The 25829-nt window shown below is 49.4% G+C and overlaps 1 protein-coding gene across 1 annotated transcript in view; it reads left to right on the plus strand.

Moving 5' to 3' along the window:
* LOC139384615 (centrosomal protein of 89 kDa-like) overlaps positions 1-25829 on the plus strand; it is a 194617-nt gene that overhangs the window by 136176 nt on the left and 32612 nt on the right. The gene's annotated exons all lie outside the window — the stretch shown is intronic.

A 25829-nucleotide genomic window follows, 5' to 3' on the forward strand; every position in this document is an offset into this window, starting at 1 on the left:
GCTCTGGTTGAAATAGGGTCAGCTTTGTCACACTAAACTGTTGGAGGCCTGGTCTACCCAGGCTCTGGTTGAAATAGGCTCAGCTTTGTCCCACAAAACTGTTCGAGGCCTGGTCTACCCAGGCTCTGGTTGAAATCGGCTCAGCTATGTCCCACTAAACTGCTCGAGGCCTGGTTTACCCATGCTCTGGTTGAAATAGGCTCAGCTATGTCACACTAAACTGAAATAGGCTCAGCCTGGTCTACCCAGGCCCTGGTTGAAATAGGCTCAGCTTTGTCCCACTAAACTGTTCGAGGCCTGGTCTTCCCAGGCTCTGGTTGAAATAGGCTCAGCTTTGTCCCACTAAACTGTTCGAGGCCTGGTCTTCCCAGGGTCTGGTTGAAATAGGCTCAGCTATGTCACACGAAACTGTTCGAAGCCTGGTCTACCCAGGCTCTGGTTGAAATAGGGTCAGCTTTGTCCCACAAAACTGTTCGAGGCCTGATCTACCCAGGCGCTGGTTGAAATTGGCTCAGCTATGTCACAGTAAACTGATAGAGAGAGGCCTGGTTTATCCAGGCTCTAGTTGAAATAGGCTCAGCTATGTCCCACTAAACTGTTCGAGGCCTGATCTACCCAGGCTCTGGTTGAAATAGGCTCAGCTATGTCACACAAAACTGTTGGAGGCCTGTTCTACCCAGGCTCTGGTTGAAATAGGGTCAGCTTTGTCACACTAAACTGTTCGAAGCCTGGTCTACCCAGGCTCTGGTTGAAATAGGGTCAGCTTTGTCCCACAAAACTGTTCGAGGCCTGATCTACCCAGGCTCTGGTTGAAATTGGCTCATCTATGTCACAGTAAACTGTTGGAGGCCTGATTTACCCAGGCTCTGGTTAAAATAGGGTCAGCTTTGTCACAGTAAACTGTCCGAGGCCTGATCTACCCAGGCTCTGGTTGATATCGGCTCAGCTATGTCCCACTAAACTACTTGAGGTCTGGTCTACCAAGGCTCTGGTTGAAATAGGCTCAGCTTTGTCCCACCAAACTGTTCGAGGCCTGGTCTACCCAGGCTCTGGTTGAAATAGGCTCAGCTTTGTCCCACTAAACTGTTCGAGGCCTGGTCTACCCAGGCTCTGGTTGATATCGGCTCAGCTATGTCCCACTAAACTACTCGAGGCCTAGTCTACCCAGGCTCTGCTTTAAATAGGCTCAGCTATGTCCCACTAAACTGTTCGAGGCCTGGTCTACCCAGGCTCTGGTTGAAATAGGCTCAGCTTTGTCCCACTAAACTGTTCGAGGCCTGGTCTACCCAGGCTCTGGTTGAAATAGGCTCAGCTATGTCACAGTAAACTGTTCGAGGCCTGGTCTACCCAGGTCTTGTTGAAATAGGCTCAGCTATGTCACACTAAACTGATAGAGGCCTGGTCTACCCAGGTCTTGTTGAAATAGGCTCAGCTATGTCACACTAAACTGATAGAGGCCTGGTTTATCCAGGCTCTGGTTGAAATAGGCTCAGCTTTGTCCCACTAAACTGTTTGAGGCCTGGTCTACCTACCCAGGCTCTGGTTGAAATCGGCTCAGCCAAGTCCCACTAAACTATTCGAGGCCTGGTCTACCCAGGCTCTGGGTAAAACCGGCTCAGCTATGTCCCACTAAACTGTTCGAGGCCTGGTCTACCCAGGCTCTGGTTGAAATAGGCTCAGCTTCGTCCCACTAAAATGTTCGAGGCCTGGTCTTCCCAGGCTCTGGGTAAAATAGGCTCAGCGTTGTCCCACTAAACTGTTCGAGGCCTGGTCTACCCAGGTCTGGTTGTAATAGGCTCAGCTATGTCACACTAAACTGATAGAGGCCTGGTCTACCCAGGCTCTGGTTGAAATCGGCTCAGTTTTTGTCCCACAATACTGTTCGATGCCTGGTCTACCCAGGCTCTGGTTGAAATAGGCTCAGCTTTGTCCCACTAAACTGTTCGAGGCCTGGTCTACCTACCCAGGCTCTGGTTGAAATCGGCTCAGCTATGTCCCACTAAACTATTCGAGGCCTGGTCTACCCAGGCTCTGGGTAAAACCGGCTCAGCTATGTCCCACTAAACTGTTCGAGGCCTGGTCTACCCAGGCTCTGGTTGAAATAGGCTCAGCTTCGTCCCACTAAAATGTTTGAGGCCTGGTCTTCCCAGGCTCTGGGTAAAATAGGCTCAGCGTTGTCCCACTAAACTGTTCGAGGCCTGGTCTACCCAGGTCTGGTTGTAATAGGCTCAGCTATGTCACACGAAACTGATAGAGAGAGGCCTGGTCGAAATAGGCTCAGCTATGTCACACTAAACTGTTCGAAGCCTGGTCTACCCAGGCTCTGGTTGAAATAGGGTCAGCTTTGTCACACTATACTGCTCGAGGCCTGGTCTACCCAGGCTCTGGTTGAAATAGGCTCAGCTTTGTCCCACAAAACTGTTCGAGGCCTGGTCTTCCCAGGCTCTGGTTGAAATAGGCTCAGCTATGTCACACTAAACTGATAGAGAGAGGCCTGGTTTATCCAGGCTCTAGTTGAAATAGGCTCAGCTATGTCCCACTAAACTGTTAAGGCCTGGTCTACCCAGGCTCTGGTTGAAATAGGCTCAGCTATGTCACACAAAACTGTTGGAGGCCTGTTCTACCCAGGCTCTGGTTGAAATAGGGTCAGCTTTGTCACACTAAACTGTTCGAAGCCTGGTCTACCCAGGCTCTGGTTGAAATAGGGTCAGCTTTGTCCCACAAAACTGTTCGAGGCCTGATCTACCCAGGCTCTGGTTGAAATTGGCTCAGCTATGTCACAGTAAACTGTTGGAGGCCTGATCTACCCAGGCTCTGGTTAAAATAGGGTCAGCTTTGTCACAGTAAACTGTCCGAGGCCTGATCTACCCAGGCTCTGGTTGATATCGGCTCAGCTATGTCCCACTAAACTACTTGAGGTCTGGTCTACCAAGGCTCTGGTTGAAATAGGCTCAGCTTTGTCCCACCAAACTGTTCGAGGCCTGGTCTACCCAGGCTCTGGTTGAAATAGGCTCAGCTTTGTCCCACTAAACTGTTCGAGGCCTGGTCTACCCAGGCTCTGGTTGATATCGGCTCAGCTATGTCCCACTAAACTACTCGAGGCCTAGTCTACCCAGGCTCTGCTTTAAATAGGCTCAGCTATGTCCCACTAAACTGTTCGAGGCCTGGTCTACTTAGGCTCTGGTTCAAATAGGCTCAGCTTTGTCCCACTATACTGTTCGAGGCCTGGTCTTCCCAGGCTCTGGTTATAATTGGCTCAGCTATGTCACAGTAAACTGTTCGAGGCCTGGTCTACCCAGGTCTTGTTGAAATAGGCTCAGCTATGTCACACTAAACTGATAGAGGCCTGGTCTACCCAGGCTCTGGTTGAAATAGGCTCAGCTTTGTCCCACTAAACTGTTCGAGGCCTGGTCTACCTACCCAGGCTCTGGTTGAAATCGGCTCAGCTATGTCCCACTAAACTATTCGAGGCCTGGTCTACCCAGGCTCTGGGTAAAACCGGCTCAGCTATGTCCTACTAAACTGTTCGAGGCCTGGTCTACCCAGGCTCTGGTTGAAATAGGCTCAGCTTCGTCCCACTAAAATGTTCGAGGCCTGGTCTTCCCAGGCTCTGGGTAAAATAGGCTCAGCGTTGTCCCACTAAACTGTTCGAGGCCTGGTCTACCCAGGTCTGGTTGTAATAGGCTCAGCTATGTCACACTAAACTGATAGAGGCCTGGTCTACCCAGGCTCTGGTTGAAATCGGCTCAGTTTTTGTCCCACAATACTGTTCGATGCCTGGTCTACCCAGGCTCTGGTTGAAATAGGCTCAGCTTTGTCCCACTAAACTGTTCGAGGCCTGGTCTACCTACCCAGGCTCTGGTTGAAATCGGCTCAGCTATGTCCCACTAAACTATTCGAGGCCTGGTCTACCCAGGCTCTGGGTAAAACCGGCTCAGCTATGTCCCACTAAACTGTTCGAGGCCTGGTCTACCCAGGCTCTGGTTGAAATAGGCTCAGCTTCGTCCCACTAAAATGTTTGAGGCCTGGTCTTCCCAGGCTCTGGGTAAAATAGGCTCAGCGTTGTCCCACTAAACTGTTCGAGGCCTGGTCTACCCAGGTCTGGTTGTAATAGGCTCAGCTATGTCACACGAAACTGATAGAGAGAGGCCTGGTCGAAATAGGCTCAGCTATGTCACAGTAAACATTTCGAGGCCTGGTCTACCCAGGCTCTGGTTGAAATCGGCTCAGCTATGTCCCACTAAACTGCTCGAGGCCTAGTCTACCCAGGCTCTGGTTGAAATAGGCTCAGCTTTCTCCCACTAAACTGTTTGAGGCCTGGTCTACCCAGGCTCTGGTTGAAATAGGCTCAGCTATGTCCCACTAAACTGTTTGATGCCTGGTCTACCCAGACTGGTGTTGAAATCGGCTCAGCTATGTCCCACTAAACTGTTCGAGGCCTGGTCTACCCAGGCTCTGGTTGAAATAGGCTCAGCTTTGTCCCACTAAACTGTTCGAGGCCTGGTCTACCCAGGCTCTGGTTGAAATAGGGTCAGCTTTGTCACACTAAACTGCTCGAGGCCTGGTCTACCCAGGCTCTGGTTGAAATAGGCTCAGCTTTGTCCCACAAAACTGTTAGAGGCCTGGTCTTCCCAGGCTCTGGTTGAAATAGGCTCAGCTATGTCACACTAAACTGATAGAGAGAGGCCTGGTTTATCCAGGCTCTAGTTGAAATAGGCTCAGCTATGTCCCACTAAACTGTTCGAGGCCTGATCTACCCAGGCTCTGGTTGAAATAGGCTCAGCTATGTCACACAAAACTGTTGGAGGCCTGTTCTACCCAGGCTCTGGTTGAAATAGGGTCAGCTTTGTCACAGTAAACTGTCCGAGGCCTGATCTACCCAGGCTCTGGTTGATATCGGCTCAGCTATGTCCCACTAAACTACTTGAGGTCTGGTCTACCAAGGCTCTGGTTGAAATAGGCTCAGCTTTGTCCCACCAAACTGTTCGAGGCCTGGTCTACCCAGGCTCTGGTTGAAATAGGCTCAGCTTTGTCCCACTAAACTGTTCGAGGCCTGGTCTACCCAGGCTCTGGTTGATATCGGCTCAGCTATGTCCCACTAAACTACTCGAGGCCTAGTCTACCCAGGCTCTGCTTTAAATAGGCTCAGCTATGTCCCACTAAACTGTTCGAGGCCTGGTCTACCCAGGCTCTGGTTGAAATAGGCTCAGCTTTGTCCCACTAAACTGTTCGAGGCCTGGTCTACCCAGGCTCTGGTTGAAATAGGCTCAGCTTTGTCCCACTATACTGTTCGAGGCCTGGTCTTCCCAGGCTCTGGTTATAATTGGCTCAGCTATGTCACAGTAAACTGTTCGAGGCCTGGTCTACCCAGGTCTTGTTGAAATAGGCTCAGCTATGTCACACTAAACTGATAGAGGCCTGGTCTACCCAGGCTCTGGTTGAAATCGGCTCAGTTTTTGTCCCACAAAACTGTTCGATGCCTGGTCTACCCAGGCTCTGGTTGAAATAGGCTCAGCTTTGTCCCACTAAACTGTTCGAGGCCTGGTCTACCTACCCAGGCTCTGGTTGAAATCGGCTCAGCTATGTCCCACTAAACTATTCGAGGCCTGGTCTACCCAGGCTCTGGGTAAAACCGGCTCAGCTATGTCCCACTAAACTGTTCGAGGCCTGGTCTACCCAGGCTCTGGTTGAAATAGGCTCAGCTTCGTCCCACTAAAATGTTCGAGGCCTGGTCTTCCCAGGCTCTGGGTAAAATAGGCTCAGCGTTCTCCCACTAAACTGTTCGAGGCCTGGTCTACCCAGGTCTGGTTGTAATAGGCTCAGCTATGTCACACTAAACTGATAGAGGCCTGGTCTACCCAGGCTCTGGTTGAAATCGGCTCAGTTTTTGTCCCACAAAACTGTTCGATGCCTGGTCTACCCAGGCTCTGGTTGAAATAGGCTCAGCTTTGTCCCACTAAACTGTTCGAGGCCTGGTCTACCCAGGTCTGGTTGTAATAGGCTCAGCTATGTCACAGTAAACATTTCGAGGCCTGGTCTACCCAGGCTCTGGTTGAAATAGGGTCAGCTTTGTCCCACAAAACTGTTCGAGGCCTGATCTACCCAGTCTCTGGTTGAAATAGGCTCAGCTATGTCCCACTAAACTGTTCGAGGCCTGATCTACCCAGGCTCTGGTTGAAATAGGCTCAGCTATGTCACACTAAACTGTTCGAGGCCTGGTCTTCCCAGGCTCTGGTTATAATTGGCTCAGCTATGTCACACTAAACTGTTCGCGGCCTGGTCTACCCAGGCCCTGGTTGAAATATGCTCAGCTATGTCACACTAAACTGTTCGAGGCCTGGTCTTCCCAGGCCCTGGTTGAAATAGGCTCAGCTATGTCACACTAAACAGTTCGTTTTAGATTAACTAACTTCTTAGTAATGACTCGGGACGTCGGGTTTGATACGAAAGCTTATTTTAGTAAGAATACTTGTTTACGTTACATTTAACAACAATTGTTTTGGTACAGAGCAATGCAGGTAAGATGCTGTTGGAAAGTCAGCCACAATCATCCGCACCTGCACATAATTGGCGCGTTATCACTCATTCCTCTCGCAAGGCATTCTGGGACTTGCAGTCAAAAAGCGTAATTCAACACAACCCAATACAATTACATATGCAAATAAATCTAAAGAAATATCTTTAGATACAGCTCAAAGAATAAACTTAAACATTAACTCTGTAACACATTAAAGTTACAACATCCTCCCCCCCCGATGAACAATTGTGTTCATCTAGATCTCTAGGCAGTATATCAACTGAATAGGTCTCCTCAACAAAGTCCCCGAAGCAGTACGAACTGAACATGATCTAACTAAGCCATCTCGGCCTGGAAACAGTTCCTCAATCTTTCCTAGTTTCCAGGTTTGTCTGGGTAGGTTATCTTCTCCAATGAGTACAACGTCACCCGCTTTCAGTGGGGTGGGCTGTGGTGTGTCACAGCGGTGTGCTGACTTTAGATCCAGCAAGTAGTCTCTTCGCCAACTGTTCCAGAAACTGGTCACAAGTCTCTGCCTGTACTTCCATCTGCGTGTCATTTCCCGCTTGTGTAACGTTGGGTGCTGAGTGTCACTTGCTCCAGAATGCATCACCTTCTCATGTTGGTACTGTATCAGCATTTCTGAGTATCTGGACTTATTGGGCAGAACCCATGGGTGCTGCTCTCTGAATGTGAAGTTGGACTGTTGCAGTCTTCCTCCTACACTGAGTAGTTCGTGTTCGTCCAGGAAAGGTTTCAGTTCTCTGATTTTACAGTCATTGTTTAGGCTTTTTCCTGCCTTCAGTAGTTTGATCTCCTGTCCGAAACTCTGTTGTTGTGTTACCTTAATCCAGTACTTTTCTGCATCTAACAGTTCGTCAGCAGTCAGTTCACCTTGCATCTTTATGGTTGTACGAGCATTGGCTATGAATCTCTTTATCCAGGCGGTGACTCTGAACACTCTTTTCAGTTTGCTGTACCTTTCAAGCTCCAACACAGGTTCAGTGCTGTCTGTGCTGTTTGCTGCGAGTTGTACAGTAGCCTGGCAACTCGACTTGAGTTCTATATTCACCTCATCCGGAACCTTGTTATCATCAGTCTCTTCGGACTGATTGGGTGATGTCAGAATTCTGGGTCCATTCCACCATAGCTCGCTCTGTGTCAAGTTTCTAACAGTTTGTCCTCTTGTAGGGAGGTCAGCTGGATTCGTTTTCCCTTCAATATGTGACCATGACTCTGGATTGGTCAAGGACTGGATCTCCGTCACTCTGTTCGCAACAAACTGTTTCCATTTCTGAGCTGAGCTGCAAATCCAATGCAGCACGATCATCGAGTCTGTCCACATGTTAATCTGTTTTTCTTCCATTTTCAGTGTGGTCATCAAGTTGTTTGCTAGTCTCGCTCCAATCACAGCTTCCATGAGCTCCAGGCGTGGCAGCGTCATTTTCTTAAGTGGGGCTACCCTGGACTTGGATGCGACTAGACTTGTTGTTTCCCTGTCTTGTGACTCACCTTGCAAGTAAGCTACTGCACTGTAAGCCCTTTCACTTGCATCACAGAACACGTGTAGTTTCAGGGTGTGGTTATTCTGTGGCTGCATGTCTGTTCTGTACCACCTTGGTATGGTGAGCTGGTGTAACTGGGGTAGTTCTGAACACCACTGTTGCCATTCTCGTGTCAGATCAGGTGGTAATTCTTCATCCCAGCTGAGTCCCCTCTCCCACATTTCCTGGAACATGCACTTGATCCTGATGGTGAAGGGAGTTAAGAAACCAAGAGGGTCGAAGACACGTGCAGACGACTGCAGAACACTTCTCTTTGTGTTTTCCTTTTGCCTTAGAATGCTCAGTAACGGCCTGAGGTCAAACACAAAGTCATCCGTTTCCGGCCTCCATACTAAACCTAAAACCTTCAGCACTACTCCTTGTGTTTCTAGCATCAACGGGTGGTCAGTTGTCGTACTCTCCTCCCATTTTGTTTTCAATTCAGGAGAATTTGTCATCCACTTGCAGAGGTCCATGCCTGCATTCGACAGCATTCGCTTTGCAGTTGTTGTCACAAGGTAAGCCTCTTCAACATTGCGTGAACTTGCAATGAAGTCATCTACGTAGAGTGACTCTCTCAGTATCTCTACAACTTCTGGTTGTTCTGTTTCATATTGTTTCAGGTGCTTCCTGATTGTAGCTGCCAGCAAAAATGGACTTGGGGAAGCTCCAAATACCACTCTTTTCATCCTCAGCACACGCAGCTCCTCTTCATTTTCTCCTCTTGGTGGGCCAGTGAGCCATAGAAATCTCACGGCGTCTCTGTCTCTCTCTGCTAGGGATATCTGCAGGAAAGCTTTCTTGATGTCTGCCATGAATGCGATCTCATGTAGTCTGAACTTTATCAGAACGCTGAGCAGATCCGGATTCAGGTTCGGTCCTGTGAGTAGACAGTCATTGAGAGATGGACAGCCATCTTCATGGGACGAGGCATCAAACACCACTCTCAGTTTTGTTGTCACCTTATCTTCTCGGAGTACTGCATGGTGAGGTAAGTAGTATTTTACGTTGTCTGCACTTGATGCGTTGTCCTTGGGCACGTCCTCTGCCATATCTTGTTGTAAGTAGTCTTCTACTACTTCATTGTATCTGCTGTACAACGTCACATCCTTCTTCAGCCTTTTCTTCAGACATTCAAACCGTTTCTTGGCGATTCTATAGTTGTCTTGGAGTTCTGGCATTTCTCGTTTCCATGGCAACTCCACATGGTATCGCCCATCTTTGAAGGTGGTTGTTTCCTCAAACCTTTGTAGAGCCTCGGTTTCCTCTGGGTTCTGTGTTTTCTCTCTTAGAATACCCAGAGACTCAAGCTCACAGAATGCATGCAATTGCTTGGAGACTAGTGTGTCTTCATCAAGTGGGATGAACATGCAAGTTGCCTCGGCGACACTTGACATGGACACGGGTCCCTGCACCGACCATCCAAAGGTGCTCTCTAAAGCAACTAGCGTCTCCGTCAGTCGCTCCACTCTGCCTGATACTATCTGCCAGTAGTAGTCTGCTCCTATCAGGACAGAGAGTTCAGGATCATTGTCATCTCCTGGAAAGTCTGCGAGCTGCAGTCCCCTTTTACTGAGCTCATACTGAATCCGTTCACCAGGAATCTTCATCACAGCTGTGCACACTTGTGGGGTTTCAATTGCCTCTATCTCTATTCTCTGCTGTTTGTCCCAGACATTCTCCAAGATGACTTTCACTGTGTTGCGTTGGGATGTTGCTGGGGCAGAGGAGCCAAACGTGTGAAGAGTGAGTGCCTCTTGTCTGATTACTGGTAGCTTCAAGCCCTTCACAAGGTTTTCATGTATGAAGCTTCTCTGACTGCCTCCATCTAGTAAGCAACGAGCTATCTTCCTGCCCGATGGGCCTTCTACCCATGCCTTTGCCGTTTGTAGCAACACAGTGTTCTGTCCATCTGGTTTCATCTTCACTGAATGGGGAATAACTGAGGAAACAACAGCATCTACAGAAACAGTAGGGGGTTGCACCTCCCTCCTCTTACTGGTACAAACCGCAATGTGATGTCTGCTTCCACATGTTGCACATGACACATCTTTGACTTTACAGAATTTTGCTATGTGTCTCTGTCCTAAACATACAAAGCATCTTCCCATGTTCTTTAGTTTCTCTAAGCGTGTAGCAATATTGTAGTCAGTGCAGTTTTCTGATTTGTGGTCTGCACTGTCACAAAATAGACACGTTTGTTGTTCCTTCTGGCTGGTTGTATGCAGTGCTGCAGCAGAGGGCATGTTGGGTCTTTTTGTTTTCATTTCATTGGAGAAGCATGACTTGTTCCATGGTTTGCTCTCTTTCTGTTGGTTGTATGATCTTGTCATTTGTAGCGCTCTCTCCCTGCTCTGAACCTCTTTCTGTAGGAAACTGATAATCTCAGACACTTTCCATTCATCATCTACTCCCCTCTGACGACTATAGTCAAGAGCTATGTCCTCTGGAATCATCTGCAGTAAGATTGGGCATAGTAGGCTTCCATAGGTTTCTGACATTACACCCAGTGATTCCAGGCTCCTAATCTGAATTTCACATTCATCATATAGCTGCCTCAATGCATTTAGATCAGAGGATTTCTTCACAGGTGTGAGATTCAGCAGCTTTGACATATGAGCACTAATCACAAGATCTTTCCTTCCAAATCTGCTCTTGAGTAGAGTGATTGCATTATCATAGTTACTGTCTGTTAACATCAGTCCTGCTACTGCCTTTGCAGCTGGTCCAGTGAGATATGTTTTCAGATAGGTAAACTTCTCTTTTTTACACAGGGAATCATTGTTGTGAATAGCAGTCTCATATTGGCTCCAAAACTCCTGCCACATACTGACATCTCCATAGAATTTCTCAATAATCAACTTCGGTAGCCTTACTGATTGTCTCTGTGATATGTTTGAGTTAGCGTCACTCACCCGGGCTGGTAGTGGATTGACGTCCTGTTTCTTCGTTGTCACTCTTTGTGCACGGCTCTTCAGCATGATAATGCGTTCTTTGTAATCCTCCGTGCATGCAATCTCTGCCTCCAATCCGTCCAATGGCGTTAACTGTTCAATTCCACGATCGAGCTCAAACAAACTGTCCTCCTTAGCGGATAGCAATTCCAACAATGTACTCAAGTGATCGGTATCCGGATTTGACTGGGATATTTCCACGTCAATCTGATTCAAAATCCGCGTTGTTGCGCCTCGAATGGTACCCCGCTTTCGTCTCATTCTTTCTGCTTCATGCCGACGTTCCTCCTCAGCCATTTCAGCCACTTCTTCGTCGCAGCTCATATCCCGGGTTTCGGCACCAAATTTTAGATTAACTAACTTCTTAGTAATGACTCGGGACGTCGGGTTTGATACGAAAGCTTATTTTAGTAAGAATACTTGTTTACGTTACATTTAACAACAATTGTTTTGGTACAGAGCAATGCAGGTAAGATGCTGTTGGAAAGTCAGCCACAATCATCCGCACCTGCACATAATTGGCGCGTTATCACTCATTCCTCTCGCAAGGCATTCTGGGACTTGCAGTCAAAAAGCGTAATTCAACACAACCCAATACAATTACATATGCAAATAAATCTAAAGAAATATCTTTAGATACAGCTCAAAGAATAAACTTAAACATTAACTCTGTAACACATTAAAGTTACAACAGTTCGAGGCCTGGTCTACCCAGGCTCTGGTTGAAGTCGGCTCAGCTTTGTCCCACTAAACTGTTCGAGGCCTGGTCTTCCCAGGCTCTGGTTGAAGTCGGCTCAGCTATGTCCCACTAAACTGTTCGAGGCCTAGTCTACCCAGGCTCTGGTTGAAATAGGCTCAGCTTTGTCCCACTAAAATGTTTGAGGCCTGGTCTTCCCAGGCTCTGGGTAAAATAGGCTCAGCGTTGTCCCACTAAACTGTTAGATGCCTGGTCTACCCAGGTCTGGTTGAAATAGGCTCAGCTATGTCACACGAAACTGATAGAGAGAGGCCTGGTCGAAATAGGCTCAGCTATGTCATAGTAAACATTTCGAGGCCTGGTCTACCCTGGTTCTGGTTGATATCGGCTCAGCTATGTCCCACTAAACTGTTCGAGGCCTAGTCTACCCAGGCTCTGGTTGAAATAGGCTCAGCTTTGTCCCACTAAAATGTTTGAGGCCTGGTCTTCCCAGGCTCTGGGTAAAATAGGCTCAGCGTTGTCCCACTAAACTGCTCGAGGCCTGGTCTTCCCAGGCTCTGGTTGAAATAGGCTCAGCTATGTCCCACTAAACTGTTCGAGGCCTGGTCTACCCAGGCTCTGGTTGAAATAGGCTCAGCTTTGTCCCACTAAACTGTTCGAGGCCTGGTCTACCCAGGCTCTGGTTGAAATAGGGTCAGCTTTGTCCCACAAAACTGTTCGAGGCCTGATCTACCGAGTCTCTGGTTGAAATAGGCTCAGCTATGTCCCACTAAACTGTTCGAGGCCTGATCTACCGAGTCTCTGGTTGAAATAGGCTCAGCTTTATCCCACTAAATTGTTCGAGGCCTGGTCTTCCCAGGCTCTGTGTAAAATAGGCTCAGCTTTGTCCCACTAAACTGTTTGATGTCTGGTCTTTCCAGGCACTGGTTGAAATCGGCTCAGCTATGTCCCACTAAACTGTTCGAGGCCTGGTCTACCCAGGCTCTGGTTGAAATAGGCTCAGCTTTATCCCACTAAATTGTTCGAGGCCTGGTCTTCCCAGGCTCTGTGTAAAATAGGCTCAGCTTTGTCCCACTAAACTGTTTGATGTCTGGTCTTTCCAGGCACTGGTTGAAATCGGCTCAGCTATGTCCCACTAAACTGTTCGGGGCCTGGTCTACCCAGGCTCTGGTTGAAATAGGCTCAGCTATGTCACACTAAACTGATAGAGGCCTGGTCTTCCCAGGCTCTGGTTGAAATCGGCTCAGTTATGTCCCACTAAACTGTTCAAGGCTTGTCTACCCAGGCTCTGGTTGAAATAGGCTCAGCTATGTCCCACTAAACTATTCGAGGCCTGGTCTACCCAGGCTCTGGTTGAAATCGGCTCAGCTATGTCCCACTAAACTGTTCAAGGCCTGGTCTACCCAGGCTCTGGTTGAAATAGGCTCAGCCAAGTCCCACTAAACTGTTTGAGGCCTGGTTTACCCAGACTGGTGTTGAAATCGGCTTAGCTATGTCACAGTAAACTGTTGGAGGCCTGGTCTACCCAGGCTCTGGTTGATATCGGCTCAGCTATGTCCCACTAAACTACTCGAGGCCTAGTCTACCCAGGTTCTGGTTGAAATAGGCTCAGTTTTGTCCCACTAAACTGATAGAGGCCTGGTCTACCCAGGCTCTGGTTGAAATCGGCTCAGTTTTGTCACACTAAACTGTTCGAGGCCTGGTCTACCCAGGCTCTGGTTGAAATAGGCTCAGCTTTGTCCCACTAAACTGTTCGAGGCCTGGTCTACCTACCCAGGCTCTGGTTGAAATCGGCTCAGTTATGTCCCACTAAACTGTTCGGGGCCTGGTCTACCCAGGTCTGGTTGAAATAGGCTCAGCTTTATCCCACTAAACTGTTCGAGGCCTGGTCTTCCCAGGCTCTGTGTAAAATAGGCTCAGCTTTGTCCCACTAAACTGTTTGATGTCTGGTCTTTCCAGGCACTGGTTGAAATCGGCTCAGCTATGTCCCACTAAACTGTTCGAGGCCTGGTCTACCCAGGCTCTGGTTGAAATAGGCTCAGCTTTATCCCACTAAATTGTTCGAGGCCTGGTCTTCCCAGGCTCTGTGTAAAATAGGCTCAGCTTTGTCCCACTAAACTGTTTGATGTCTGGTCTTTCCAGGCACTGGTTGAAATCGGCTCAGCTATGTCCCACTAAACTGTTCGGGGCCTGGTCTACCCAGGCTCTGGTTGAAATAGGCTCAGCTTTATCCCACTAAACTGTTCGAGGCCTGGTCTTACCAGGCTCTGGGTAAAAATAGGCTCAGCTTTGTCCCACTAAACTGTTTGATGTCTGGTCTTTCCAGGCTCTGGTTGAAATCGGCTCAGCTTTGTCCCACTAAACTGTTCGAGGCCTGGTTGAAATAGGCTCAGCTTTGTCCCACTAAACTGTTCGAGGCCTGGTCTACCCAGGCTCTGGTTGAAATCGGCTCAGCTATGTCCCACTAAACTGTTCAAGGCCTGGTCTACCCAGGCTCTGGTTGAAATAGGCTCAGCCAAGTCCCACTAAACTGTTTGAGGCCTGGTCTACCCAGACTGGTGTTGAAATCGGCTCAGCTATGTCACAGTAAACTGTTCGAGGCCTGGTCTACCCAGGCTCTGGTTGATATCGGCTCAGCTATGTCCCACTAAACTACTCAAGGCCTAGTCTACCCAGGTTCTGGTTGAAATAGGCTCAGTTTTGTCCCACTAAACTGTTCGAGGCCTGGTCTACCCAGGCTCTGGTTGAAATAGGCTCAGCTTTATCCCACTAAACTGTTCGAGGCTTGGTCTTCCCAGGCTCTGTTTAAAATAGGCTCAGCTTTGTCCCACTAAACTGTTTGATGTCTGGTCTTTCCAGGCACTGGTTGAAATCGGCTCAGCTATGTCCCACTAAACTGTTCGAGGCCTGGTCTACCCAGGCTCTGGTTGAAATAGGCTCAGCTTTATCCCACTAAACTGTTCGAGGCCTGGTCTTCCCAGGCTCTGTGTAAAATAGGCTCAGCTTTGTCCCACTAAACTATTTGATGTCTGGTCTTTCCAGGCACTGGTTGAAATCGGCTCAGCTATGTCCCACTAAACTGTTCGGGGCCTGGTCTACCCAGGCTCTGGTTGAAATAGGCTCAGCTTTATCCCACTAAACTGTTCGAGGCCTGGTCTTTCCAGGCTCTGGGTAAAAATAGGCTCAGCTTTGTCCCACTAAACTGTTTGATGTCTGGTCTTTCCAGGCTCTGGTTGAAATCGGCTCAGCTTTGTCCCACTAAACTGTTCGAGGCCTGGTTGAAATAGGCTCAGCTTTGTCCCACTAAACTGCTCGAGGCCTGGTCTTCCCAGGCTCTGGGTAAAATAGTCTCAGCTTTCTCCCACTAAACTGTTCGATGCCTGGTCTACCCAGGCTCTGGTTGAAATCGGCTCAGCTTTGTCCCACTAAACTGTTCGAGGCCTGGTCTATCCAGGCTCTGGTTGAAATCGGCTCAGCTATGTCCCGCTAAACTGTTCGAAGCCTGGTCTACCCAGGCTCTGGTTGAAATCGGCTCAGCTATGTCTCACTAAACTGTTCGAGGCCTGGTCTACCCAGGCTGGTGTTGAAATCGGCTCAGCTATGTCCCACTAAACTGCTTGAGGCCTGGTCTATCCAGGCTCTGTTTGAAATAGGGTCAGCTATGTCACACTAAACTGATAGAGAGAGGCCTGGTCTATCCAGGCTCTGGTTGAAATCGGCTCAGCTATTTTACACTAAACTGATAGAGAGAGGCCTGGTCTACCCAGGTTTTGGTTGAAATAGGCTCAGCTTTGTCCCACTAAACTGTTCGAGGCCTTTGTCTAAACAGGCTCTGGTTGAAATAGGCTCAGCTTTGTCCCACTAAACTGTTCGAGACCTGGTCTACCCAGGCTCTGGTTGAAATAGGCTCAGCTTTCTCCCACTAAACTACTCGAGGCCTAGTCTACCCAGGCTCTGGTTGATTTAGGCTCAGCTATGTCCCACTAAACTGTTCGAGGCCTTGTCTACCCAGGCTCTGGTTGAAATAGGCTCAGCTTTGTCCCACTAAACTGTTCGAGGCCTGGTCTTCCCAGGCTCTGTTTGAAATAGGCTCAGCTATGTCACACTAAACTGATAGAGAGAGGCCTGGTCTATCCAGGCTCTGGTTGAAATAGGCTCAGCTATGTCCCACTAAACTGTTCAAGGCCTGGTCTACCCAGGCTCTGGTTGAAATAGCCTCAGCAATGTCCCACTAAACTGTTCGAGGCCTGGTCTTCCCAAGCTCTGGTTGAAATAGGCTCAGCTATGTCACAGTAAACATTTCGAGGCCTGGTCTACCCAGGCCCTGGTTGAAATTTGCTCAGCTATGTCCCACTAAACTGCTCGAGGCCTGGTCTACCCAGGCTCTGGTTGAAATAGGCTCAGCTTTGTCCCACTTAACTGCTGGAGGCCTGGTCTACCCAGGCTCTGGTTGAAATAGGCTCAGCTTTGTTCCACAAAACTGTTTGAGGCCTGGTCTACCCAGGCTCTGGGTGAAATAGGTTCAGCTTTGTCACACTAAACTGATAGAGAGAGGCATGGTCTACCCAGGCTCTGGTTGAAATCGGCTCAGCTATGTCCCACTAAACTGCTCGAGGCCTGGTCTACCCAGGCTCTGGTTGAAATAGGCTCAGCTTTGTCCCACAAAACTGTTCGTTGCCTGGTCTACCCAGGCTCTGGTAGAAATCGGCTCAGCTATGTCCCACTAAACTACTCGAGGCATAGTCTACCCAGCTTTGTCCCACTAAACTGTTTGATGTCTGGTCTTTCCAGGCACTGGTTGAAATCGGCTCAGCTATGTCCCACTAAACTGTTCGGTGCCTGGTCTACCCAGGCTCTGGTTGAAATAGGCTCAGCTTTATCCCACTAAACTGTTCGAGGCCTGGTCTTTCCAGGCTCTGGGTAAAAATAGGCTCAGCTTTGTCCCACTAAACTGTTTGATGTCTGGTCTTTCCAGGCTCTGGTTGAAATCGGCTCAGCTTTGTCCCACTAAACTGTTCGAGGCCTGGTTGAAATAGGCTCAGCTTTGTCCCACTAAACTGTTCGAGGCCTGGTCTACCCAGGCTCTGGTTGAAATCGGCTCAGCTATGTCCCACTAAACTGTTCAAGGCCTGGTCTACCCAGGCTCTGGTTGAAATAGGCTCAGCCAAGTCCCACTAAACTGTTTGAGGCCTGGTCTACCCAGACTGGTGTTGAAATCGGCTCAGCTATGTCACAGTAAACTGTTCGAGGCCTGGTCTACCCAGGCTCTGGTTGATATCGGCTCAGCTATGTCCCACTAAACTACTCGAGGCCTAGTCTACCCAGGTTCTGGTTGAAATAGGCTCAGTTTTGTCCCACTAAACTGTTCGAGGCCTGGTCTACCCAGGCTCTGGTTGAAATAGGCTCAGCTTTATCCCACTAAACTGTTCGAGGCTTGGTCTTCCCAGGCTCTGTGTAAAATAGGCTCAGCTTTGTCCCACTAAACTGTTTGATGTCTGGTCTTTCCAGGCACTGGTTGAAATCGGCTCAGCTATGTCCCACTAAACTGTTCGAGGCCTGGTCTACCCAGGCTCTGGTTGAAATAGGCTCAGCTTTATCCCACTAAACTGTTCGAGGCCTGGTCTTCCCAGGCTCTGTGTAAAATAGGCTCAGCTTTGTCCCACTAAACTGTTTGATGTCTGGTCTTTCCAGGCACTGGTTGAAATCGGCTCAGCTATGTCCCACTAAACTGTTCGGGGCCTGGTCTACCCAGGCTCTGGTTGAAATAGGCTCAGCTTTATCCCACTAAACTGTTCGAGGCCTGGTCTTTCCAGGCTCTGGGTAAAAATAGGCTCAGCTTTGTCCCACTAAACTGTTTGATGTCTGGTCTTTCCAGACTCTGGTTGAAATCGGCTCAGCTTTGTCCCACTAAACTGTTCGAGGCCTGGTTGAAATAGGCTCAGCTTTGTCCCACTAAACTGTTCGAGGCCTGGTCTTCCCAGGCTCTGGGTAAAATAGTCTCAGCTTTCTCCCACTAAACTGTTCGATGCCTGGTCTACCCAGGCTCTGGTTGAAATCGGCTCAGCTTTGTCCCACTAAACTGTTCGAGGCCTGGTCTATCCAGGCTCTGGTTGAAATCGGCTCAGCTATGTCCCGCTAAACTGTTCGAAGCCTGGTCTACCCAGGCTCTGGTTGAAATCGGCTCAGCTATGTCTCACTAAACTGTTCGAGGCCTGGTCTACCCAGGCTGGTGTTGAAATCGGCTCAGCTATGTCCCACTAAACTGCTTGAGGCCTGGTCTATCCAGGCTCTGTTTGAAATAGGGTCAGCTATGTCACACTAAACTGATAGAGAGAGGCCTGGTCTACCCAGGTTTTGGTTGAAATAGGCTCAGCTTTGTCCCACTAAACTGTTCGAGGCCTTTGTCTAAACAGGCTCTGGTTGAAATAGGCTCAGCTTTGTCCCACTAAACTGTTCGAGACCTGGTCTACCCAGGCTCTGGTTGAAATAGGCTCAGCTATGTCCCACTAAACTACTCGAGGCCTAGTCTACCCAGGCTCTGGTTGATTTAGGCTCAGCTATGTCCCACTAAACTGCTCGAGGCCTGGTCTACCCAGGCTCTGGTTGAAATTTGCTCAGCTATGTCCCACTAAACTGTTCGTGGCCTGGTCTACCCAGGCTCTGGTTGAAATAGGCTCAGCTTTGTCCCACTTAACTGCTGGAGGCCTGGTCTACCCAGGCTCTGGTTGAAATAGGCTCAGCTTTGTTCCACAAAACTGTTTGAGGCCTGGTCTACCCAGGCTCTGGGTGAAATAGGTTCAGCTTTGTCACACTAAACTGATAGAGAGAGGCATGGTCTACCCAGGCTCTGGTTGAAATAGGCTCAGCTATGTCCCACTAAACTGCTCGAGGCCTGGCCTACCCAGGCTCTGGTTGAAATAGGCTCAGCTTTGTCCCACAAAACTGTTCGTTGCCTGGTCTACCCAGGCTCTGGTAGAAATCGGCTCAGCTATGTCCCACTAAACTACTCGAGGCATAGTCTACCCAGGCTCTGGTTGAAATAGGCTCAGCTTTGTCCCACAAAACTGTTTGAGGCCTGGTCTACCCAGGCTCTGGTTGAAATCGGCTCAGCTATGTCACATGAAACTGTTTGAGGCCTGGTCTACCCAGGCCCTGGTTGAAATAGGCTCAGCTATGTCACACTAAACTGTTCGAGGCCTGTTCTTCCCAGGCTCTGGGTAAAATAGTCTCAGCTTTCTCCCACTAAACTGTTCGATGCCTGGTCTACCCAGGCTCTGGTTGAAATCGGCTCAGCTTTGCCCCACTAAACTGTTCGAGGCCTGGTCTTCCCAGGCTCTGGTTGAAATCGGCTCAGCTATGTCCCACTAAACTGCTCGAGGCCTGGTCTACCCAGGCTCTGGTTGAAATAGGCTCAGCTATGTCTCACTAAACTGTTCGAGGCCTGGTCTACCCAGGCTGTTGTTGAAATCGGCTCAGCTATGTCCCACTAAACTGATAGAGAGAGGCCTGGTCTATCCAGGCTCTGGTTGAAATAGGCTCAGCTATGTCACACTAAACTGATAGAGAGAGGCCTGGTCTATCCAGGCTCTGGTTGAAATCGGCTCAGCCATTTTACACTAAACTGATAGAGAGAGGCCTGGTCTACCCAGGTTTTGGTTGAAATAGGCTCAGCTTTGTCCCACTAAACTGTTCGAGGCCTTTGTCTAACCAGGCTCTGGTTGAAATAGGCTCAGCTTTGTCCCACTAAACTGTTTTAGGCCTGGTCTACCCAGGCTCTGGTTGAAATAGGCTCAGCTTTGTCCCACTAAACTGTTCGAGGCCTGGTCTTCCCAGGCTCTGTTTGAAATAGGCTCAGCTATGTCACACTAAACTGATAGAGCGAGGCCTGGTCTATCCAGGCTCTGGTTGAAATAGGCTCAGCTATGTCACACTAAACTGATAGAGAGAGGCCTGGTCTACCCAGGTTCAGGTTGAAATCGGCTCAGCTTTGTCCCACTAAACTGTTCGAGGCCTGGTTGAAATAGGCTCAGCTTTGTCCCACTAAACTGTTCGAGTCCTGGTCTTCCCAGGCTCTGGTTGAAATAGGCTCAGCTATGTCACACTAAACTGATAGAGAGAGGCCTGGTCTACCCAGGTTCAGGTTGAAATCGGCTCAGCTTTGTCCCACTAAACTGTTCGAGGCCTGGTTGAAATAGGCTCAGCTTTGTCCCACTAAACTGTTCGAGTCCTGGTCTTCCCAGGCTCTGGTTGAAATAGGCTCAGCTATGTCACAGTAAACATTTCGAGGCCTGGTCTACCCAGGCCCTGGTTGAAATCGGCTCAGCTATGTCCCACTAAACTGCTCGAGGCCTGGTCTACCCAGGCTCTGGTTGAAATCGGCTCAGCTTTGTCCCACAAAACTGTTCGAGGCTTGGTCTATCCATTCTCTGGTTGAAATCGGCTCAGCTATGTCCCACTAAACTGTTCGAGGCCTGGTCTATCCATTCTCTGGTTGAAATCGGCTCAGCTATGTCCCACTAAACTGCTCGAGGCCTGGTCTACCCAGGCTCTGGTTGAAATAGGCTCAGCTATGTCTCACTAAACTGTTTGAGGCCTGGTCTATCCAGGCTCTGGTTGAAATAGGCTCAGCTATGTCACACTAAACTGATAGAGAGAGGCCTGGTCTACCCAGGCTCTGGTTGAAATCGGCTCAGCTATGTCCCACTAAACTGCTCGAGGCCTGGTCTACCCAGGCTCTGGTTGAAATAGGCTCAGCTTTGTCCCACAAAACTGTTCGTTGCCTGGTCTACCCAGGCTCTGGTTGAAATAGGCTCAGCTTTGTCCCACAAAACTGTTCGAGGCCTGGTCTACCCAGGCTCTGGTTGAAATCGGCTCAGCTATGTCACATGAAACTGTTTGAGGCCTGGTCTACCCAGGCCCTGGTTGAAATAGGCTCAGCTATGTCACACTAAACTGTTCGAGGCCTGTTCTTCCCACGCTCTGGGTAAAATAGTCTCAGCTTTCTCCCACTAAACTGTTCGATGCCTGGTCTACCCAGGCTCTGGTTGAAATCGGCTCAGCTTTGCCCCACTAAACTGTTCGAGGCCTGGTCTTCCCAGGCTCTGGTTGAAATCGGCTCAGCTATGTCCCACTAAACTGCTCGAGGCCTGGTCTACCCAGGCTCTGGTTGAAATAGGCTCAGCTATGTCTCACTAAACTGTTCGAGGCCTGGTCTACCCAGGCTGTTGTTGAAATCGGCTCAGCTATGTCCCACTAAACTGATAGAGAGAGGCCTGGTCTATCCAGGCTCTGGTTGAAATAGGCTCAGCTATGTCACACTAAACTGATAGAGAGAGGCCTGGTCTATCCAGGCTCTGGTTGAAATCGGCTCAGCTATTTTACACTAAACTGATAGAGAGAGGCCTGGTCTACCCAGGTTTTGCTTGAAATAGGCTCAGCTTTGTCCCACTAAACTGTTCGAGGCCTTTGTCTAACCAGGCTCTGGTTGAAATAGGCTCAGCTTTGTCCCACTAAACTGTTTTAGGCCTTGTCTACCCAGGCTCTGGTTGAAATAGGCTCAGCTTTGTCCCACTAAACTGTTCGAGGCCTGGTCTTCCCAGGCTCTGTTTGAAATAGGCTCAGCTATGTCACACTAAACTGATAGAGAGAGGCCTGGTCTACCCAGGCTCTGGTTGATATCGGCTCAGCTATGTCCCACTAAACTACTCGAGGCCTAGTCTACCCAGGTTCTGGTTGAAATAGGCTCAGTTTTGTCCCACTAAACTGTTCGAGGCCTGGTCTACCCAGGCTCTGGTTGAAATAGGCTCAGCTTTATCCCACTAAACTGTTCGAGGCTTGGTCTTCCCAGGCTCTGTGTAAAATAGGCTCAGCTTTGTCCCACTAAACTGTTTGATGTCTGGTCTTTCCAGGCACTGGTTGAAATCGGCTCAGCTATGTCCCACTAAACTGTTCGAGGCCTGGTCTACCCAGGCTCTGGTTGAAATAGACTCAGCTTTATCCCACTAAACTGTTCGAGGCCTGGTCTTTCCAGGCTCTGGGTAAAAATAGGCTCAGCTTTGTCCCACTAAACTGTTTGATGTCTGGTCTTTCCAGACTCTGGTTGAAATCGGCTCAGCTTTGTCCCACTAAACTGTTCGAGGCCTGGTTGAAATAGGCTCAGCTTTGTCCCACTAAACTGTTCGAGGCCTGGTCTTCCCAGGCTCTGGGTAAGATAGTCTCAGCTTTCTCCCACTAAACTGTTCGATGCCTGGTCTACCCAGGCTCTGGTTGAAATCGGCTCAGCTTTGTCCCACTAAACTGTTCGAGGCCTGGTCTATCCAGGCTCTGGTTGAAATCGGCTCAGCTATGTCCCGCTAAACTGTTCGAAGCCTGGTCTACCCAGGCTCTGGTTGAAATCGGCTCAGCTATGTCTCACTAAACTGTTCGAGGCCTGGTCTACCCAGGCTGGTGTTGAAATCGGCTCAGCTATGTCCCACTAAACTGCTTGAGGCCTGGTCTATCCAGGCTCTGTTTGAAATAGGGTCAGCTATGTCACACTAAACTGATAGAGAGAGGCCTGGTCTACCCAGGTTTTGGTTGAAATAGGCTCAGCTTTGTCCCACTAAACTGTTTGAGGCCTTTGTCTAAACAGGCTCTGGTTGAAATAGGCTCAGCTTTGTCCCACTAAACTGTTCGAGACCTGGTCTACCCAGGCTCTGGTTGAAATAGGCTCAGCTATGTCCCACTAAACTTCTCGAGGCCTAGTCTACCCAGGCTCTGGTTGATTTAGGCTCAGCTATGTCCCACTAAACTGCTCGAGGCCTGGTCTACCCAGGCTCTGGTTGAAATTTGCTCAGCTATGTCCCACTAAACTGTTCGTGGCCTGGTCTACCCAGGCTCTGGTTGAAATAGGCTCAGCTTTGTCCCACTTAACTGCTGGAGGCCTGGTCTACCCAGGCTCTGGTTGAAATAGGCTCAGCTTTGTTCCACAAAACTGTTTGAGGCCTGGTCTACCCAGGCTCTGGGTGAAATAGGTTCAGCTTTGTCACACTAAACTGATAGAGAGAGGCATGGTCTACCCAGGCTCTGGTTGAAATCGGCTCAGCTATGTCCCACTAAACTGCTCGAGGCCTGGCCTACCCAGGCTCTGGTTGAAATAGGCTCAGCTTTGTCCCACAAAACTGTTTGTTGCCTGGTCTACCCAGGCTCTGGTAGAAATCGGCTCAGCTATGTCCCACTAAACTACTCGAGGCATAGTCTACCCAGGCTCTGGTTGAAATAGGCTCAGCTTTGTCCCACAAAACTGTTCGAGGCCTGGTCTACCCAGGCTCTGGTTGAAATCGGCTCAGCTATGTCACATGAAACTGTTTGAGGCCTGGTCTACCCAGGCCCTGGTTGAAATAGGCTCAGCTATGTCACACTAAACTGTTCGAGGCCTGTTCTTCCCAGGCTCTGGGTAAAATAGTCTCAGCTTTCTCCCACTAAACTGTTCGATGCCTGGTCTACCCAGGCTCTGGTTGAAATCGGCTCAGCTTTGCCCCACTAAACTGTTCGAGGCCTGGTCTTCCCAGGCTCTGGTTGAAATCGGCTCAGCTATGTCCCACTAAACTGCTCGAGGCCTGGTCTACCCAGGCTCTGGTTGAAATAGGCTCAGCTATGTCTCACTAAACTGTTCGAGGCCTGGTCTACCCAGGCTGTTGTTGAAATCGGCTCAGCTATGTCCCACTAAACTGATAGAGAGAGGCCTGGTCTATCCAGGCTCTGGTTGAAATAGGCTCAGCTATGTCACACTAAACTGATAGAGAGAGGCCTGGTCTATCCAGGCTCTGGTTGAAATCGGCTCAGCCATTTTACACTAAACTGATAGAGAGAGGCCTGGTCTACCCAGGTTTTGGTTGAAATAGGCTCAGCTTTGTCCCACTAAACTGTTCGAGGCCTTTGTCTAACCAGGCTCTGGTTGAAATAGGCTCAGCTTTGTCCCACTAAACTGTTTTAGGCCTGGTCTACCCAGGCTCTGGTTGAAATAGGCTCAGCTTTGTCCCACTAAACTGTTCGAGGCCTGGTCTTCCCAGGCTCTGTTTGAAATAGGCTCAGCTATGTCACACTAAACTGATAGAGAGAGGCCTGGTCTATCCAGGCTCTGGTTGAAATAGGCTCAGCTATGTCACACTAAACTGATAGAGAGAGGCCTGGTCTACCCAGGTTCAGGTTGAAATCGGCTCAGCTTTGTCCCACTAAACTGTTCGAGGCCTGGTTGAAATAGGCTCAGCTTTGTCCCACTAAACTGTTCGAGTCCTGGTCTTCCCAGGCTCTGGTTGAAATAGGCTCAGCTATGTCACACTAAACTGATAGAGAGAGGCCTGGTCTACCCAGGTTCAGGTTGAAATCGGCTCAGCTTTGTCCCACTAAACTGTTCGAGGCCTGGTTGAAATAGGCTCAGCTTTGTCCCACTAAACTGTTCGAGTCCTGGTCTTCCCAGGCTCTGGTTGAAATAGGCTCAGCTATGTCACAGTAAACATTTCGAGGCCTGGTCTACCCAGGCCCTGGTTGAAATCGGCTCAGCTATGTCCCACTAAACTGCTCGAGGCCTGGTCTACCCAGGCTCTGGTTGAAATCGGCTCAGCTTTGTCCCACAAAACTGTTCGAGGCCTGGTCTATCCATTCTCTGGTTGAAATCGGCTCAGCTATGTCCCACTAAACTGTTCGAGGCCTGGTCTATCCATTCTCTGGTTGAAATCGGCTCAGCTATGTCCCACTAAACTGCTCGAGGCCTGGTCTACCCAGGCTCTGGTTGAAATAGGCTCAGCTATGTCTCACTAAACTGTTTGAGGCCTGGTCTATCCAGGCTCTGGTTGAAATAGGCTCAGCTATGTCACACTAAACTGATAGAGAGAGGCCTGGTCTACCCAGGCTCTGGTTGAAATAGGCTCAGCTTTGTCCCACTTAACTGCTGGAGGCCTGGTCTACCCAGGCTCTGGTTGAAATAGGCTCAGCTTTGTTCCACAAAACTGTTTGAGGCCTGGTCTACCCAGGCTCTGGGTGAAATAGGCTCAGCTTTGTTCCACAAAACTGTTTGAGGCCTGGTCTACCCAGGCTCTGGGTGAAATAGGTTCAGCTTTGTCACACTAAACTGATAGAGAGAGGCATGGTCTACCCAGGCTCTGGTTGAAATCGGCTCAGCTATGTCCCACTAAACTGCTCGAGGCCTGGTCTACCCAGGCTCTGGTTGAAATAGGCTCAGCTTTGTCCCACAAAACTGTTCGTTGCCTGGTCTACCCAGGCTCTGGTAGAAATCGGCTCAGCTATGTCCCACTAAACTACTCGAGGCATAGTCTACCCAGGCTCTGGTTGAAATAGGCTCAGCTATGTCACATGAAACTGTTTGAGGCCTGGTCTACCCAGGCCCTGGTAGAAATCGGCTCAGCTATGTCCCACTAAACTACTCGAGGCATAGTCTACCCAGGCTCTGGTTGAAATAGGCTCAGCTATGTCACATGAAACTGTTTGAGGCCTGGTCTACCCAGGCTCTGGTTGAAATAGGCTCAGCTATGTCCCACAAAACTGTTCGAGGCCTGGTCTACCCAGGCTCTGGTTGAAATCGGCTCAGCTATGTCACATGAAACTGTTTGAGGCCTGGTCTACCCAGGCCCTGGTTGAAATAGGCTCAGCTATGTCACACTAAACTGTTCGAGGCCTGTTCTTCCCAGGCTCTGGGTAAAATAGTCTCAGCTTTCTCCCACTAAACTGTTCGATGCCTGGTCTACCCAGGCTCTGGTTGAAATCGGCTCAGCTTTGCCCCACTAAACTGTTCGAGGCCTGGTCTTCCCAGGCTCTGGTTGAAATCGGCTCAGCTATGTCCCACTAAACTGCTCGAGGCCTGGTCTACCCAGGCTCTGGTTGAAATAGGCTCAGCTATGTCTCACTAAACTGTTCGAGGCCTGGTCTACCCAGGCTGTTGTTGAAATCGGCTCAGCTATGTCCCACTAAACTGATAGAGAGAGGCCTGGCCTATCCAGGCTCTGGTTGAAATAGGCTCAGCTATGTCACACTAAACTGATAGAGAGAGGCCTGGTCTATCCAGGCTCTGGTTGAAATCGGCTCAGCTATTTTACACTAAACTGATAGAGAGAGGCCTGGTC

The sequence above is a fragment of the Oncorhynchus clarkii genome, chromosome 26 (assembly GCF_045791955.1).
Source record: "Oncorhynchus clarkii lewisi isolate Uvic-CL-2024 chromosome 26, UVic_Ocla_1.0, whole genome shotgun sequence".
NCBI classification, from domain to species: domain Eukaryota; kingdom Metazoa; phylum Chordata; class Actinopteri; order Salmoniformes; family Salmonidae; genus Oncorhynchus; species Oncorhynchus clarkii.